General features: G+C 45.3%; 1 long non-coding RNA gene across 2 annotated transcripts in view; it reads right to left on the bottom strand.

Moving 5' to 3' along the window:
• The window catches only part of LOC144826225 (uncharacterized), a 50210-nt gene extending 32779 nt beyond the window's left edge, over window positions 1-17431 (bottom strand). Inside the window, exon 1 of one of the 2 annotated variants that reach the window (XR_013609717.1) lies at window positions 17313-17431. This is a non-coding gene — a long non-coding RNA (uncharacterized LOC144826225). Of the gene's footprint in view, window positions 1-17308 lie in introns of both variants that reach the window. The other variant, XR_013609718.1, reaches the window with a different exon arrangement.
• Between the last annotated feature and the right edge of the window lie 477 nt (window positions 17432-17908).

The raw sequence follows: 17908 nt of genomic DNA, 5'->3' as shown, positions 1-17908 counted from the left end.
CAGGAGGTAGGCCAGAACTGGAAAGTCTTACCTAAGAATTGCTCTCCTTTCTTCCGATATCCCCTGGAATGGAACCCTCTAGAACGATGAGGGATACAACTGGGGTTTGTAGCCAGTGTAAACATCGACCTGGGACTGCTGGTCGAAGGAGCCTCTGGTGAGGGAAGCACCTCTTGTGGAATAACGGGCGACAAAGTGACCCTTACCTTTGCCAGGAAAAAGCCAGAGAAGAAAATATTTTCTTGAGGGAAAGCTGGGACTTACTTGTCCTTAGTAGCAAAGGTTGAGGTATATTTTCCAAGTTCCTTAATAAAAACAACTCCAAATAAAAGGCCATTAGCCAAAGGACCTTCTTCTTTAGTGTCAAGACTACTGAGTTTGGGGTCCTCCTTTCCTGAGAAATATGGGCATTGCTCAAAATACATATAGCCAATTGGGCCCAGTTAGATAAGTTGTCTGGATCCACCTGCATGCCTTTCAACTTGGCCTCTTCAGCTTAATTCAAAATTCTAGTCAGAGAGCCAACCAAATCCAAAATCTGATCTTAACTATTGGACCGGGATCTGTCAACACATTTCTTGGGTCGTTCCCAAACTTTGTAAAAATAAACATTAGCATATTGGGATCAATAACCGGAGTTGAAGAAATGTTGTTGAGAAGAGAAGGACGGGGACATTCAGATTTTAACTTTACTTGAAGATTTATCCAGAGCGTGGCAAAGGTAAAAGGACATATTATCGGCCATAAGCTCTGAAGGGAACCACTCAGTAGAGTTGGGGTGGGGAATGAAGGAGGGGTCAAACATGGGCTCCCCAAGATGGTCAACTAAATCATTAGACACTGGATGAGAAACACCACCATCAGTAGGAGAAATGTTCTGCCTTTTCTCCAGAGGCCCATAATTTGATAGGATCTGGAAATCCATAAATATTGTTAGTCATTCAAGACATCATAATCGACAATCGTTTATTTCTCCCCTGAGGCGGAAGCCGGGGGCTCTTTGCTCTATCTTTGATGCACTGCACGTTATTGACTAGCGAATAGCGTTTTTTAACATTTGTAAATATTTTAATTGTTCATTCTTAATTTCGCCCCCTTACCTCGGCGCGAGATCAGCGTCGCTCCTTGTTAACTGCCTCCCCCCTCCCATAGCGCAGCCGATTTACAGGCGCTGACACCTGACTCAACCCACCTCAGCCACCATCTTGCTGGGAGGTAAGGGTCGCGGTGTAGTTGTTTGACCCCTCCCAGGATATTTAAGGGTGTGTAACAACATCTCGGCGACAATCGTTTATTTCTCCCCTGAGGCGGAAGCCGGGGGCTCTTTGCTCTATCTTTGATGCACTGCACATTATTGACTAGCGAATAGCGTTTTTTAACATTTGTAAATATTTAAATTTTTCATTCTTAATTTCGCCCCCTTACCTCGGCGCGAGATCAGCGTCGCTCCGAGGTTGTTAACTGCCTCCCCCCTCCCATAGCGCAGCCGATTTACAGGCGCTGACACCTGACTCGACCCACCTCAGCCGCCATCTTGCTGGGAGGTAAGGGTCGCGGTGTAGTTGTTCGACCCCTCCCACCCTCCCAGGATATTTAAGGGTGTGTAACAACATCTCGGCGACAATCGTTTATTTCTCCCCTAAGGCAGAAGCCGGGGGCTCTTTGCTCTATCTTTGATGCACTGCACGTTATTGACTAGCGAATAGCGTTTTTTAACATTTGTAAATATTTTAATTGTTCATTCTTAATTTCGCCCCCTTACCTCGGCGTGAGATCAGCGTCGCTTCGAGGTTGTTAACTGCCTCCCCCCTCCCATAGCGCAGCCGATTTACAGGCACTGACACCTGACTCGACCCACCTCAGCCGCCATCTTGCTGGGAGGTAAGGGTCGCGGTGTAATTGTTCGACCCCTCCCGCCCTCCCAGGATATTTAAGGGTGTGTAACGACATCTCGGCGACAATCGTTTATTTCTCCCCTGAGGAGGAATCCGGGGGCTCTTTGCTCTATCTTTGATGCACTGCATGTTATTGACTAGCGAATAGCGTTTTTTAACATTTGTAAATATTTTAATTGTTCATTCTTAATTTCACCCCCTTACCTCGGCGCGAGATCAGCGTCGCTCCGAGGTTGTTAACTGCCTCCCCCCTCCCATAGCGCAGCCGATTTACAGGCGCTGACACCTGACTCGACCCACCTCAGCCGCCATCTTGCTGGGAGGTAAGGGTCACGGTGTAGTTGTTCGACCCCTCCCGCCCTCCCAGGATAATTAAGGGTGTGTAACAACATCTTGGCGACAATCGTTTATTTCTCCCCTGAGGCGGAAGCCGGGGGCTCTTTGCTCTATCTTTGATGCACTGCACGTTATTGACTAGCGAATAGCGTTTTTTAACATTTCTAAATATTTTAATTGTTCATTCTTAATTTCGCCCCCTTACCTCAGCGCGAGATCAGCGTCGCTCCGAGCGCCAAAGGTGCGCCAAAGGCAAGCCCGTCTGCGCCCGTCCGCGCCGGGACCGGGCTTAGGGCCACGACCCCTGGCCGGGCCCAGACCCAGCCTAATTTGGTCTACTCTTGTACCTCTCTGATGGAGCTTCGACCCGCCCCGGCTCCCAGTTGTATAATGCTTGATCCACTATTAGTATCAAATGAAGTAACCATGCTCTGTCCGTTCTGCCATAGCGCGTTACCTATAAATAACTTTATGATTCATGCTAAGCTACAAAAAAATTGTAAAGAAGCTACTATTGTCATGGCCCTCATTAATGCGCGATCACTGTGCAAGCACAGCCAGGAAATAGCGGACCTCATTATCAACAATAATTTAGATATTCTCTTTATCACAGAAACATGGACCGACAATGCATCGGACCCTGATGTAGTGATCGCAACACCCAACGGGTACAAAGTCTATCGACAGGATAGAGTAAGAAAAAGAGGAGGCGGGCTGGCCATTATAGCAAGGGAACGGTTCGTAGTCAGAACTTCACCCATTCCTGCCACTTCCTGCGAAGCCCTGCAGTTCCGAATTAAGCTAAGCGCTCTTTGTAATTTTAAAGGAATACTCATATACCGACCCCCAGGATCAAGGACAGGTTTTCTTACCGATTTAAGTACTATACTGGAATCAATAGCTACTGAAGAGTCCTTTACGGTCTTGGGTGATATGAATTTTTATTTAGAACAAAATAATCACAAGGATACCTCCTCCCTCATAACAGACATGGAGACACTGGGGCTCAGACAACTGGTTGCCTCTGCCAGTCATTCAGCGGGGCATACCTTAGACGGTATATTTTCTAATGTCGATGGTCTGCACATATCAGATATCCTACCCATGACTTGGTCCGACCATTACGCTATACTCAGTAAAATGACAATCAATGAACCCTTGAGCAAGAAAGCTATTTCCCCCGGCCCAGGCTCCTTTAAAGTTTGGAAAAACATAAATCAGCTAGAATTTATAAAACTGTTGGATAGTACGCGTCCACTGGTGTCCACTGAACCTAACATAGCGACATGACAATTCCAGGACTGGCTAGGCCACGCTACTAATCTTTCAGTACCCATTAAGTCTCAATCTAGGAATAGACCTACACCGACCGCCCCGTGGTACACTGAGCAATTAAGAATACAAAAACAGCTTAATAGGAGCAGGGAAAGGCAATGGAGGAAAACTTATGATATAGAGAGTAAGATTCAATATAAAGAATCACTGGCAGTTTACAAAGTAATGATCGTAAAGGCAAAAAAAACATTCTTTTCAGAGCAAATTGAAAAAGCCAAAAATTCAAGCAAGCAATTACATGAGATTACCAAAACACTGTTGGGTAACGTTCCTGATCTTACCCCGCCCCCATCCCAACTACTTTGTGACGCATTGGCCAATTTTTTCTTCTCCAAAGTGGACGACATTTACAGAGCCTTTACCTCTAAATTAACCATGAGGACAGCTGCTCCTTCTAATACATCTCCGGCAAATGCATTTCCCAGCTTTATGGCCCTTACAACTGATCAAATAAAAACCATTGTTTCTACAATTAAAACCGTATCTGCACTAGCCCCTTGACCTTTTTCTGTCCTTCCACCAGTGATGGATTCCATCATTCCAGTCATTACCCAAAGTATGCAACTCCATACTGGGCTCCGGGATTTACCCGAATTCTTTAAAAAACACTTTGCTGAAACCTTTATTAAAGAAACCAACCCTGGATAAAGATGAATTAAAGAATTACAGGCCCATAGTGAATCTCCCTTTTTTAGCCAAAGTGGTGGAAAAGGCCATGAACTTACAACTGTCGGAGCATATTGAGAAACACCGACTGCTGGACGACACACAATTCGGTTTTCGAAAGTATCATGGAACCGAAACAGCCTTAATCAAAGCCGTAGACAACGTCAGAGCAATCCGAGACCAAGGCGGAACAGCAGTTTTGGTAATGCTCGATCTATCAGCAGCTTTCGACACGGTCGGCCACAAGATCTTGGTCGACCGTGTCGGAAAGATAGGCATTTGCCACACTGTAAGAGATCTGCTCGCATCTTTTCTGGCAGACAGAACACAGGCTGTCACCCTGGGGCCTTACCAATCTGCTAAGCTCTCGTTGCCGTGTGGGGTACCTCAAGGCTCATCCCTCAGTCCGACACTATTTAATATCTATGTGTCGGACCATGCCAATGTTATCAAAGCACATGGGATGAGCCTTACCGCCTATGCCGACGGTACGCAACTGGTATTGGCCATCAAGGGCGACGGGGACGAGGTTGCAAAACGCTTCCAAATTGGAATGCAAGAAATCGGAGAGTGGATGGCAACCAGTTGCCTTAAAATTAACTCGGAAAAAACTGAGGTAGTTATTTTCGGAACCCTCTCACCAGGTTGGTCAGCATCCTGGTGGCCGCCAGCCTTTGGAGCACTCCCAAGCCCGGCATCTAAGGTCAGGAACCTGGGAGTTACGTTTGATGAGGGCCTCAACTTTGCGGAACATGCGAATAAAGTAGCAACCACTGCCCATCATAAATTAAGAATGATCAGGAAAATCAACCCGTTTCTGCCAGAGGCAGCTATTAAAACACTGGTCAGCTCTTTAGTTCTAGCGTCCCTCGACTACTGTAACGGTCTATTCCTAAATGCTCAGGTTAGGGTCACGAAGAAGCTACAGACGATACAGAATGCCGCCGCACGTCTGCTCTCGGGATTACCTAAATTCTCAGCCATTTCAGATACTATTAAACAATACCATTGGTTGACAATCCGGAACAGGATTAAGTATAAATCACTCTGTATAGTGTACAAGGCACTTAACGATCAAGGACCACATTTTCTCAAGGACCAGCTGACACCCTATAACCCTCCCAGACAGCTTCGCTCCACCACGCTTAACCAGCTAGTGATCCCACGTTCGAAAACAGTGTCTTGGGGTGACCGCCGCTTCTTAGTTGCGGCACCCAAACTATGGAATACTGTGCCACAACACATCAGGCTAAGCCCTTCACTCTTTCAGTTTCGCAAGAGACTGAAGACATGGCTTTTTAATCAGTAACACCTATTAACATCCTGGAGCAATTAACATTGAGCAGAAGTTATGCGAATTGTCTAGCGCCGAGACGCGTTTTATAAGTAGCAAAAATAAATAAATAAATAAAATAAATCAGTGGCTTTAAGTAGAGTAACAATAAGGGGAGAGGAAGCGAGCCCCAAAAACAGTGGGAGGACCAGTGCTCAGAGAAATGCCTTTATTAGCAACACCAGAGGTGGCTATACATTTCTAGCCCTTCTTAGAGGGACAATAAAGCATTTTAGAAAGGGACACTCCTCAAATTCTTTGACACATAGATCATAGAAAATGCTACAGCTCGCTGAACATAATCCTTAATAAAGGATTTCAAGTTGTCCTTAAACACCTGAATGTCTGCTCCCTTAGACATAATGAGAAATTAATGCAATTATTATTTGTAAAGTGAAAAACAATCTCCAGCATGCACCACAACCATTGCAGCCTGCATGTTTGGGTGCAGCTAAAAGTGGAGAGTCAACATGGCACACATGCCTGTGTGCCATGCCTCCCCAGCACTGCATGGAGCCTAGGTAAGTCACCCTTAAGGCAGGGTGCCCTATCCCTCGTGTGAGGGACTATCTGCATGACGAGGCAGGCCCCTAAAATATCTGAGACCATTCTTAGATATTATAAGTGCCCAGTAAAGCCATCTTGAGTACAGAGCACCATAATGGCTTTACTGAATCCTGGCAAGTGGTGAGAAAAACCACACAATTAATCAAATAATGTAGAAAAAAATATCACAATAAAGCGTTGTCATTAACATTAACCTTATAAAGTGAGAAAAATATAAACTAATACTTATCTTGACTAAGCAGCATGAAAAGAGAAATTGTTGCTGTCCGTCAAGATAATTGTTAGGTTACTCAACGTCCTATTAATGTTTCTATTGTGATGTCATCGCTTCTAGGTTTTCTATCCTGTTTTTCTGGGCAGCGTAGTTTTGATTTTTACTTGCCTGTTATATAATAAAAAGCAAGAAAAGATAGCGTAATATGAGCCCCCGGTCTTGTAAGAAAATCTTATTCATTGCTTCCCCTTGCCCCTCAATTCCCTTTTAAGGTCATTGTTTAGCCCAATTTATTTATTATTAACCACCCCACACCAGGTTCCTACTTGCTTCCACCACCCTGCTCCCCTTTGCCCCTGCTTCTCTGCAGCATTTACTAGCTCTGCCCCCTCTTGCTTCATCTTTGCTCCCCGTTTTCTACCCATCACATCTTGTTTTTTCATGCTTGGTATTGAACATCTCAGAATAGTAAACCTGTACTTATTTCAGTGTCAGCTTGATTATTCCCTGCACTCGGGGTCTCTTCTAGAGGAGACACCTGAACCAAAGCAACCACGGGTGGGTCCCTGACTGGTGACTCCCAGCCTGCCACCATGAGCTAAGTTTCTGGACCCCTGGGGTAGGAGTCTGCGCTCCCTGTGGCCTGCAACAAAGCCTTTCCTGGGCGGAGGTGGTCACACCTCTCCCAGGTTAGGAAGAGCCATCTGTGGCAGGGGAGTTTAAAAGGCCATGACACCTTTGCAATGTGACCCCCTGCCTCTTCTGCTGTCAGGAGCAGGCCCCCTTCTGTCTCACCACCTTTTCAGAGGGAAGACAGGTGGAAAAAATTAGAACAGCTCAGAAGGTGTGCCTACCTCTACCAATCCCACCCCACAGGTGAGGGAATAATAATAACAACCTGTTATTTGTAAAGCGCAAACTAATCACCCCATAGGGTCTCCAGGCGCTGGGGGCCGTCGGGAAGATTAAGCGAGCTATTGCCCAGAGTCACATGGTACTGGGCTGTGCTGCCACTGGGGATTGTACCATGAGCCCCATGCGTGGGATTCAGCCACCCTGGCCGCTGCGCCACACCTCTCCCTGGCGAGGTGAAGCCCACTTTTCAGTGCCCACCACCTTGCAGATGCCAGGCACCCTCCAATTAGGATCAGAGATTGTACCCACTCCCCCACGTGGGGTGAGCACACCAAGGGAGTCATCACCCTAAGTCAGTAGCTCATTGGCTACTTGCCTCAAGACCCCTAAAACACCCTATAAATACAGTATTTAAGAGCCAGCCTTGAACCCAGAAGTCAGTTCTTGATAACCTAAGAAGATAGGGATCCTGCAGAGGTCGTACCAACTGACTTGGCCCCAGCCCTTCTGGCCTGCCTACAGCTCCTAGGAAAATGACAGCTCTTAAAAGGATCAGATACCTCACGATTTGGTGAGGACTGATACCCCACTTCAATAAAGACTTGAGACTCCAGAGGATAGCAGCCCTGTCCACGAAAGAAGATCAAGCCCCTGGGGGACCAAGAAACCCTGCTCCAGGACTTACCTATGTGCCCGTCGTCCAAGACCTGTGTCTCAAGGGTCCATCCATCCTGAAGTGGTCCCCAGTAGTTCTGACCTCCAAACCATTGAGGGGTGTCACCTCCAAGGTACCGTGTCAATGCCTGCTGCCTCTTCACGACGACCCCCCTCCACTGCGACTGGACCGGTAAGCATGTTCCTGACGTCGAAAGACAACCCTGCAGTCTCTGACTCTGCGTCCTCGTGACCCAATCCCAAAGTGTCCTGGCATTGAGGGACATTTCTACTTACCTGCCCAGCTGTTGGTCCCTCCTGGAAGACTTCCTGGACTGAGCCTGCAGACAAAATCCAAAGACAACAACCTCCATAGGAAAGCATTGGGCTCCCAAACTGCCCAAGCACCCTGCACCTGGTGGCCCTGTGCTGCTGGTGGTGTGGACTTGGTGCTGACTGGGGAACCCCTTTGCCCTTACTTTAACCCTAGGAGCTTGCCTTCCCAAACACAGTGCCCCTTAGCCCTGTAGGCTACATTAGCACCCGTGCACTCTGCACCCAGCCACCCCAGTGCCTCTGGTGGTGCACCTCGAGTGCTGAACTGAACCTTGGTTCTACTCCCCAAAACTGCAAACCTAACACTTCGTTTTTCTCCATAGGATTGTATGGTGGGGTTTTCTCTGACAACTGTGTTGAACTTGTTTTGTACTGCAACAAAGTAACTTAGTGTCTTCAAAAGAGTTAACCTGCTTACTGATGTACTGTGATGGCTCAACTGTGTAAGTAGTTTGTTTTACTCCAAACTAGAAAAGTAACTACAAAGTACCTAGAAAGTAATCTAAAGTAATAACAAATGCTCTAAAGAGCGTACAAGCCATTTTGCTACTGCAAGTAACTTGTATGCTTATACAAAACCAGTACACGCTGTATCTTGCAAAATATTATTTTATTGAAAGTATCAGTCACTTACTTACTACTGAGGAAATCTTTGTTCTAGTAATAAAAATAACAAAGTAACAACTTTTTGTACAAACAATTGGTCTGGATTCAGTATTTTAGAGTGCAACATCATGTCTTGCCTGATTGTGTACAACAAATGCTTCACACTACCCTCTGATAAGCCTGACTGCTTCAACCACACTAGCACAAAAGAGAGTAAGGTATTATCTACGTTAGCCTCTGCTATACCTCAGTGGATCCACTGAACTATGTGCACACTATATCTCACTTTGATATGGTATATACAGAGCCAGCTTCCTATAGAAAGGAAAGGGTTAATTGAGGAGAAGAGCGGCTTCAAGTTAAGGGGCGTGTTGAAGGGGGTTGCCCGGGCAAGGGAGCGTGTCCAAGAAAGAACAGCCGAAGAGGACATCATTGTTTAGCGGTAAAGGCAAGAGTCTTTGACATGCGTGAGAGTGCTGCGGGTAGCCGGCAATGAGACACGTGTCTTAGGAATGCAGCTGGAGCTTTGAGGGCAAAAGAGAGAACGGCAAACTCACTAGAAGTTGTGAAAGAGCACATGCACACAAGTCAAGTGGTGAGAAAAACCACACAATAAATCAAATAATGAAGCAAAACATATCACAATAAAGTGTTAAGTCATGAACGTTAAACTTATAAAGTGAGAAAAACATGTACTAATACTTATCTTGACTGAGCAGCAAGAGAAGAGGAATTGTTGCTGTAAGTCAAGATAATTGTTAGGTTACTCAACGTCCTATTGGTGCTTCTATTGTGATGTCATCACTTGTAGGTTTTCTATCCTGGTTTTCTGGGTAATGTAGTTTTGTTTTTTACTTGGCTGTCATTTAATAAAAAAAAGCATGAAAAGTGAGACTCCGATCTTGTAATAATCATTTGCCTGCTTATTTGTTGCTTCCCCCTGCCCCTCAATGCCCTTTTAAGGTCATTGTTTGGCCCAATTTATCTATTATTAACCACCCCACAACAGGTTCCTATTTTGCTCCCACCACCCTGCTCCCCTTTACCCCTGCTGCTCTGCAGAATTCACTTGCTCTGCCCCCTCTCGCTTCATCATTGCCAGGGCTGGATTGGGATAGCAAACGGGCCCTGATAATTACATCCAACCAGCCCCGCGTGTAAGGTGCTGGTGGGACCGCTGCTACTGCGCTTGTTTTGTTACAAAGAGCCGATTTTGCAGCACTGCTGCAAAACTGGCCCCCACCCCATTAACAAAACAAGCATTTACAATGCAACGGTTTCGCCTTTGGAAAAGTTAGAGCTATTGGCATTGTAATGACAAAATTTGTATTTATGTGTTGGTTTTGAAAACAGGTAAATAAATGGCATTGTCATTTACATTGCCAATAGCTTAATGTCTCGCAAACGTGAGACCTATTGTACCCTACGGACGACCTCAGCAGACAGCAATTACTACCACACACACACCCAGAGCCACACACACACAAAGACACACCCAGAGCCACACACACACCCAGAGCCACACACACCCCCAGAGCCACACACACACACACACACACACACACACCTACGCCGCTTAATTTTTTGCAACAAGGCGGAATTATGAACACTAAAGTTGTATTTCAGAAATTAGCACAGATGTCTTCTGCTTATGTCAATACACAGAATTTTGCAGAAGGCCTCTAAGTTTACACAAGCCCGCGGGCTGCTGGTGTAATAAGCTGTCTCGGTCCACCTAATAATGACTTCATGTAAGCAATGAGCCCAGGTGGGTTGTTGGTTCCTGACCTCTTGCCTTCATCTCCTATTTTTTAAAGTAAAAGTGGCAATGAACTTTCTGACGCGGGTCAGCGGAAAAATGACAGCAGGCTTCCAAACGAGGAGCTTTATTTGAACTCCCTGACAGTGACAGATGACTGCAATAATCAGATTTCACCATATGCCATAACAAGGTGTATAGTTGACTCACCACTTAACACCTGAAAATTGATACTTCTGAAAAAGAATAAAGTGCAGCTCTGTTAAGTTTCTTCCCATGGCTATCTGTCGTCTCCCACCGTTCCCCCATCCCCTCCGCAATTTCCTCTTCGTCTTCACAAACAGATCAGCCGATTGAGATAGACTTTGCGACTTTACTCTGTGGACACGAACGGATCCCCTCCTTGATGAACTGGAACCTGCACCCCCACCCCCAGCGCCTTGAGACCCTTACAGGTGAGTAGTCGCGCTCAACAAACGCTTGATTGATTGATTGATATACATCCGGTATCGCATACTGTACCAGCAAATAAATGTAGCAAATCCAAAAGGCTAGACCTATTGCCATGGCTAGCGAGTTTATTACTTGCCAGGACACAGTTCTTGCTAATGCGTCCCTCATGTGCTGTACGCATGTGACTGCTGCGTGAGTGGCACATTCAGCAAAATGCTTTCCCACACGCATCATTGTTGCTATAGCTTACATAATTCATGTTTTCATTTCAGGTCAGAATTCATTTTACCGAGCAGGAAGTAATTACAGAGTAGAACCTTCACCACTGGGGTGAAGTGCTTATATGTAATCAACACACTTTTCCTGGCAGTATGGAAAAGCATCCTTATGTGAGCAACAAGGCTTCAATGCAAAAAATCAAATCAGGATTTACAGTCATAAATATTTTTTTAATTAATAAGTAATATATTAAGGTTTTAACCATTTGCTTCTCTCAGCTGCCTGGTTCTACATACATTGACTCCCCTATGCCCTCCTAAGCAGGGACTTTAGCCGTCGCTCTGCTCATTTTCATGCACACACTCGTGCCCCTACCTATTCCCACCTAGCTGTCTATTACATTCTTTGTTTTTGATTTTTTTGCCTCTTTTTTCCTTTATTGTGCTTCTTTTGTTTCTTTGACTATATTTTTCTTTTTTCTTTTCTCCCATCAAACTCTTTTTTTGCTCCTTTGTTTCTTCTCAAGCCATTTGCAAATGGAGACGCTTCATATTTCACCAGTGACCAGCTCCTTCCTACATTTTCAAGCACACACTCGTGCTTGTGGCAGCATCAAATTGCGGGAGCAAGCAGGGGGACGTCACGAGTGCAGTTCTTGAAAACAAGCAGACTGTGCGCGCACGGACGCACCACTCGCCGGCTCACCTCCTGCTCCCCCTCTCTCTCACAACATTTCATTTTCGCGGCCGCGTGATGTATCTCTTTTTTAAAATCCACTCACCCATTCTTCCTGCTTTGCTTTATTTTTCTGTACTTGTATTTGCCTCTCACTTTCTATTTCTTTGTTCATTTTCACTCTTGTTTCCACCTCTGTTTGAATTACTGCCCCTCCCTATTCCTACCTAGCTGTCTATTACATTCTATGTTTTTGATTTTTTTGCCTCTTTTTTCCCTTATTGGGTTTCTTTGATTTTAATTTTTCTTTCTCTCTTTTCTCCTATCAAACTCTTTGTTTCTTCTCAATCCATTTTCAAATGGGGATGCTGCATATTTCATCAGTGACCGGTTCCTTCCTAGCAGTGTGGAGTTTATAGTTAGCCAACACTTCTCACCAAATGATGCGAGTGCACGCTGCAGGCAGCTTGGGTGCCTGGCTTCCTGTGGTGCTTCCCTTTACATAAATAAACGAGTCTCGGCAGACACAGATTGAGTGATCTGCTCAGAGCCTGCTGCGGATTCAGCTATCCTCCGTGCCACGAGAAAGACACGTCATTTATAAGGAGTGTTGAATTATTCAAGGTGTGCAGGAGGGGGGGCTGCTTGTCTAGAGTCTCTGTAATGAGATATTAGCGTGATTGACTCCTTACTTTCTAGAGTTGCTGACTAGTTTTTAAGTTGTTCAAAGTTCACACAGGAAATCACAAAGCTCAGCCCCCTAAAGTTCTATTGGCTTTAATATTTTACCGGTGGGAACAGAAAAGGGTGTTATTTAAGAGACCATCATTTTCTTACTTCATGTAGATATATCTCCACAATGATAATGTGACGTTTCACCGACGTACGGCCTATACCAGTGACTGTTCCACAGTGACATTGGCACTCTCTTTACCCCCTCCCAGGCTCATACCTTAGACCCTGAGCATATTGAGGGGGGAGGGGAAGAATCTCAAATTTCTCAAATAAATTCAGCATTGACATAGCCAATAGGTCTCGCCTTTGGAACCTTATAAGTGTTTAGCCATGCAACAGTTGATGTTGTTGCACCAAGGCTATTGTGCTGGATAACAAAAGACTTATAAGGTCCCAAAGGCGAGAACTATTGGCTATGCCAATGCTTGTTGAGTTTCTTTTCAGTTCTAGAAAGAGGAAAGGAATAAGGGAGGATGTGGAATAGTGTCGATGAAAGAAGGGATAGGGAAAGCAGAGAGGATGAAGCAAGGGCGGAAGAGAAGAAGTGTAGGTGAAAGATGGGGTTGAATAAGGAAGAAGAAAGATGGAGCTGAGAAGTTTATACTTGAGTGGAGCAAGAAGGAGATAAAGAGAAGAGGTGGCCGAGGAATGGACGGTCGCAGAAGGGAAAATGGTAGGGTAGAAGGAGTGGTCAACATGGAAGAGTTTGGAAAAGAGAATTAAGAAGTGGAGGAAAAAGGAAGAGAATGATATTTGAGAGGAAGGGTGTAGTAAAGACGCACTACATGTAGATGAAATAAAGTCGTTTATTCAGATCAAAACAACAAGTGCTCCCAGCTGGACGGCAAATCTGTCACCAACATTCCAACGCTGCCTTCGGGTGACAGCTCGGGCTAAACCATGGTGGGGAGAAAGGAGGGGGGGGAATGGCAAGGTGGGAGAAACCATAGAATAAGTTACAACAAAGGGGGCCAAACATAACGACGGAATTGGAAGGGAAGGGTAGAAAAGGAACAATAGTAGGAAAAGGCGACTGAAGTGAAGTATTGCAAAGCACCGCTTACAATTTTTGAGGTGAGAAAAATCAGGGTGAGGGAGATGGGGAAAAAGGGGGTTACAATGTAAGAGAGAAGAGGAATCAGAGACCAGGTTTCAATAGGTGAGCAACATGGGAGTGGAGAGCCCTGCAGAGGGAAGTCAGCATTGTTGTGGCCAGGGCTTTAAGTGGGATTAAGTCTCACAAAGGGGCTTGGCTAATGAAATTAAGGGCATGGTTTACAAACGTAAGCTAAAAATCTGTGCTTAGCCCGACTTGTATTTTGTTGTTTCTGTCATTGCATCCAGATATATATGATACAACAAGTAACACCATACCTACAACAAGTCGGGACAATTAGTTTTGTTAATGATTGTTAGTTGCATAAGATAAATAAGCAGCAACAATGGCTTGTATATAATATTGAAAAAACTTCAACTTAAAGCCCTGGTGACACCAACGCGATGTTCCTGCTCCGGAGTTTCAAAAAGAGACGGGAAATCCAGAGAGAAAATGCCTCTATTTAAAGGATTTCCCTTCCCCCTACAATGCTCACCTGGCATGACATCATGCCGTAACTTCTCCACAAGTGAACAGCGTGAGCACACGCACATCGATGTGCCTGCTGTCACTGCAGTCAGGGAAAAAACTGACCGCCTGACCTGTGCCAGTGCACAAAACAGAGCCCAATAGAGACCCGTTCCGAGTCCCCCTTACAAAAAAACTGCTGGCGCTCAGACTCGGTGAGACCCGGCCCACTTAAAGCCCTGGTTGTGGCGTCACTAATAGCGTGTAACCATGACACGGCTACTTGCCATTGGGGTTATGCCACGTACCCTGCCCATGGTAGGAGTCAACCTTTTATTAACAGCCACTTCTCTCTACAGACTAGGGTGACCAATTGGCATTATTATTATTATTATTATTAAGCGTTCTTATATAGCGCTCGATTACCTGTAGGCATCTCGGCGCTTGCCTTGGGAACCCGTCCTGGTTTTTTCCCTGTGAGATACCCGTACTGGGCATCCCCAAGGTGAAAGCCAGGCATCCCGCCGCGGGGGGCCGTAGTGGAGATTAAGCAAGCTAATGCCCAGAGCTGCAGAGTGTGAACCTGTGACTCGAGTAGGCACTGAAACGAGAATTATCGAGTCCGTGGATATTTGGGCTCAAGACCCTGCCGCGTCGGGAATTGAACCCTGGTCCCGGGTCTGACCTCTGCTTCAGGATCTGCCGCCTCTAACCAGTGAGCCACACTTCTCCACTGGTTGTAAATTCAGGACAGTGAGTGTAAAAATTCAGGACAAAAGGTCAAAATGCAGGACAAAAATTCAGGATGTAAGGTCAAAATTCAGGACAAAAATTTGGGGCGAAGTGTACGTTTAACAGACACTACGAAGGAGGTCGCACAATAGTATATTATAGGCAAGGCACCAAAAGAGCATGAATCCCCCCCACTCAGCCCTGAAATGTCTCATTTGTGCAAGCTCAAAAGACTCTCCATGAACTGTTATCCGGCTCCACTGTTCTCCACATCTCTGCACATGATTGGATGAGATAGTGGAGTAAGGAGAATAAGTATTTATCAGACGTTCTGTGGGACTGCCATTTTACTGTGGGTAGCCACCTCCCAGAGAGTTCTGACTGTCTTGGCCCACAGTTCTCAACCAGAAATAAAACCTTATTTGACTGGCATCCGGCCTAAATGATAAAACGCTGTTGTTAAAGGAAATAGCCATGAAATCAACACTCCCACCCACAATACTTGGAAACCTGGGGCACAAATCCCTTGACATGGAATTTCCCGCTGAAGTGTTCTTGAACTCCCTTGACATAGAATTTCCCGCAAAAGTGTTCTTGAACTTTCAAGATTTTGTCATGGGCATCATTTATGAGTGCAACAGTGACACCCTGGTCTCAGAGGAGTAAGGGCGGTGTCAGAAACAGGAATGATAAAAAGCTCTCATGGGCCTTGTTTACTTGTTTACTTTCTGTACCTCTCAGCTTGGTCATGAAAGTTCTAACCAGTAGTCGGTTGTAAGCTAAGCTACACAATTATTTATTTCTGAAAGTGGAACCAACCCTAGTAAAAGGTAGTCTCTGTCACTCCTCCGCCCACTGAGTGCTTGAAAGGAGCAAGAAATAAGTACAACAGAGGTGGAGAAATTGGTAAAATAGAAAGACAATGAGGGGAAAATAAGGAAGGAAGAGCATGAAGAGGATACTAAAGAGAGATAGGGCAGAGGCTGCAAGATAGAGGTGTGATAGAGAGAGGGATTAAATACACAAGACAAGGGCGACAGGTGTAAGTGAAAAATAGACTTGTGAAAAAGAATGAGGCAGGCAGCAGCAATAGGTGATATACAGATATTCAGTTGACAAAGAGACAGCCCAGAATAAGAGAGAGGAAAACTGGCGATATGGAATGACAGTATGAGAGTTGTGATATACATAGAGGCAGATGCCGAAGAGAGACAGGAAGAGAGGAGAGACAGATGTGGGAGAGGTGAGATAAAGAGACAGGTTATAAAGACAGCTGAAAGGGTGGGGTGGTAGACAGGTGAGAAAGTACAGATGAAAGAAGGGAGACAATTAAGAGTGTATTGATAAAGTGGCAGACAGGTTATGTTGTTTATAGTGAGATAGAAAGAAAAAGAAACTGGCAATAAGAAGACAGATACAGGTTAGAAAAAAACAGCTGGGGAGAGGCAGGAAGGCGGAAAGGTGAGAGGTATGGACCTGATATTAAGATTGGTGAGAAAGGGACAGACAAGGGGTTATAAGAGAGATGGAAGACAAGTAAAAGAGGTAAAAAGGTGACAGAACAGGTAAGAAAGTCAGTTGAGGCTCCTACAGATACAGATCTGCAAAACGGCGTCAAATATTTCCCCCCCAACCACATCCAAGTAGCAGGGAATTCTACTAGAACCAAGTGGTACCCACCGGAACAGGCTATTTCAAATATTGTTTTTAAATCCAGACAAACTATTATCCGCTCAATAGCTGATAAATGACAAACCGAGGCAGGATGAGCATTCAACATTTATTTACTGCTAGGTTGAACATCTTCTCCTTTAGAGGTGAAACCCTTGATGAGGTTTCTTTAGTCATAGACAACATGTACAGAAAAACGTGCTGTGATATTGAAATGATATTTTGCTCCCACTCTCAGGAAGACTGAGGAACCCATTTCATGTTAGACGGGATATTGTTCTCCAGATTCCAGCTTTACTGGGTGCAGGAATGCACACGGTAAAAACAAATGTGTTTCTGTTGAATGTGCAGGCACAAGGCCTGGAATCAGGAAACACATCTAAACTTGAACTTGGTAATTCCATATTCAGCATGATTTCCCCGATTTTGGGTTCAATAACTCTCGACTCCTTGTAATTGGGGAAGACAATGACTGAAATCATTAACTTCGGCCCAGTATCCCCTCATCTGGTTAACAAGCGTTCCTCTTATCTAAAGAGTGAGGCATAGCTTGAAGGGGAAAAGGGCGAGGTATAGAGAAAACTAGAGAGAGCCTAGGAACAAGTACATTTGGGGAAACAGCGAGAACAGCAGACAAACTTTGATGAACTGGAAATAAACACACACGTAAAAGAACAATGAAAAGGAAATTTATTTAACTTACAGACCGTTTGAGAAGTTCTTTGCAAGAGGTAATGGAGCTGACTCTGTGGCCCAGACACTGGGGCTGCGATAGCCTGCTGGCCTAGCGAACGATGTCACTCTCCGAAAAAAGCATAAGTCAGACCCTATGAAACCAAAACCCAAAGCGCGCTTCTACACCTACTAAACTAATGTAAGGCTGGTGCCGTAAAGCTGTTCTCATTGGCCCTGAAGCATCAGGGCCAATGAGAACAGTCCTGCATTAGAGGAGCAGTGAGCACTAGGATTGGCTGAAGGCTTTCAATCCAATCGTAGGTTCTCCACACAACGTCATGGCCAACCATTGGAGCGTGAAAGACACATTATTATTGGCTGTCACCCAGAATCAGCAGAATTACAGACAAATGGCATCCGTTAAACATGTTGTCACGGACAATGGACAGAAGTGTTGTGTTGGTCTTTTCTCCCTTTCCATCACCCTGCCCTGCGCGTGCCTTCCCAGTGCGTGATTGGACAGCCATTAACTGGAATGTTGACAGCTGGGCTGTGTTTGACAGTTGGTGATTAACGGGCTCACTGCCTGCCGAGCAGACATGCCCCTGGTGTGTTGTTGACTGTGAAT

The sequence above is a fragment of the Lissotriton helveticus genome, chromosome 3_2 (genome assembly GCF_964261635.1).
Source record: "Lissotriton helveticus chromosome 3_2, aLisHel1.1, whole genome shotgun sequence".
NCBI lineage: Eukaryota > Metazoa > Chordata > Amphibia > Caudata > Salamandridae > Lissotriton > Lissotriton helveticus.
Note: the sequence above shows the minus strand (reverse complement) of the source record. Positions and strands in the feature narration are given on the sequence as shown.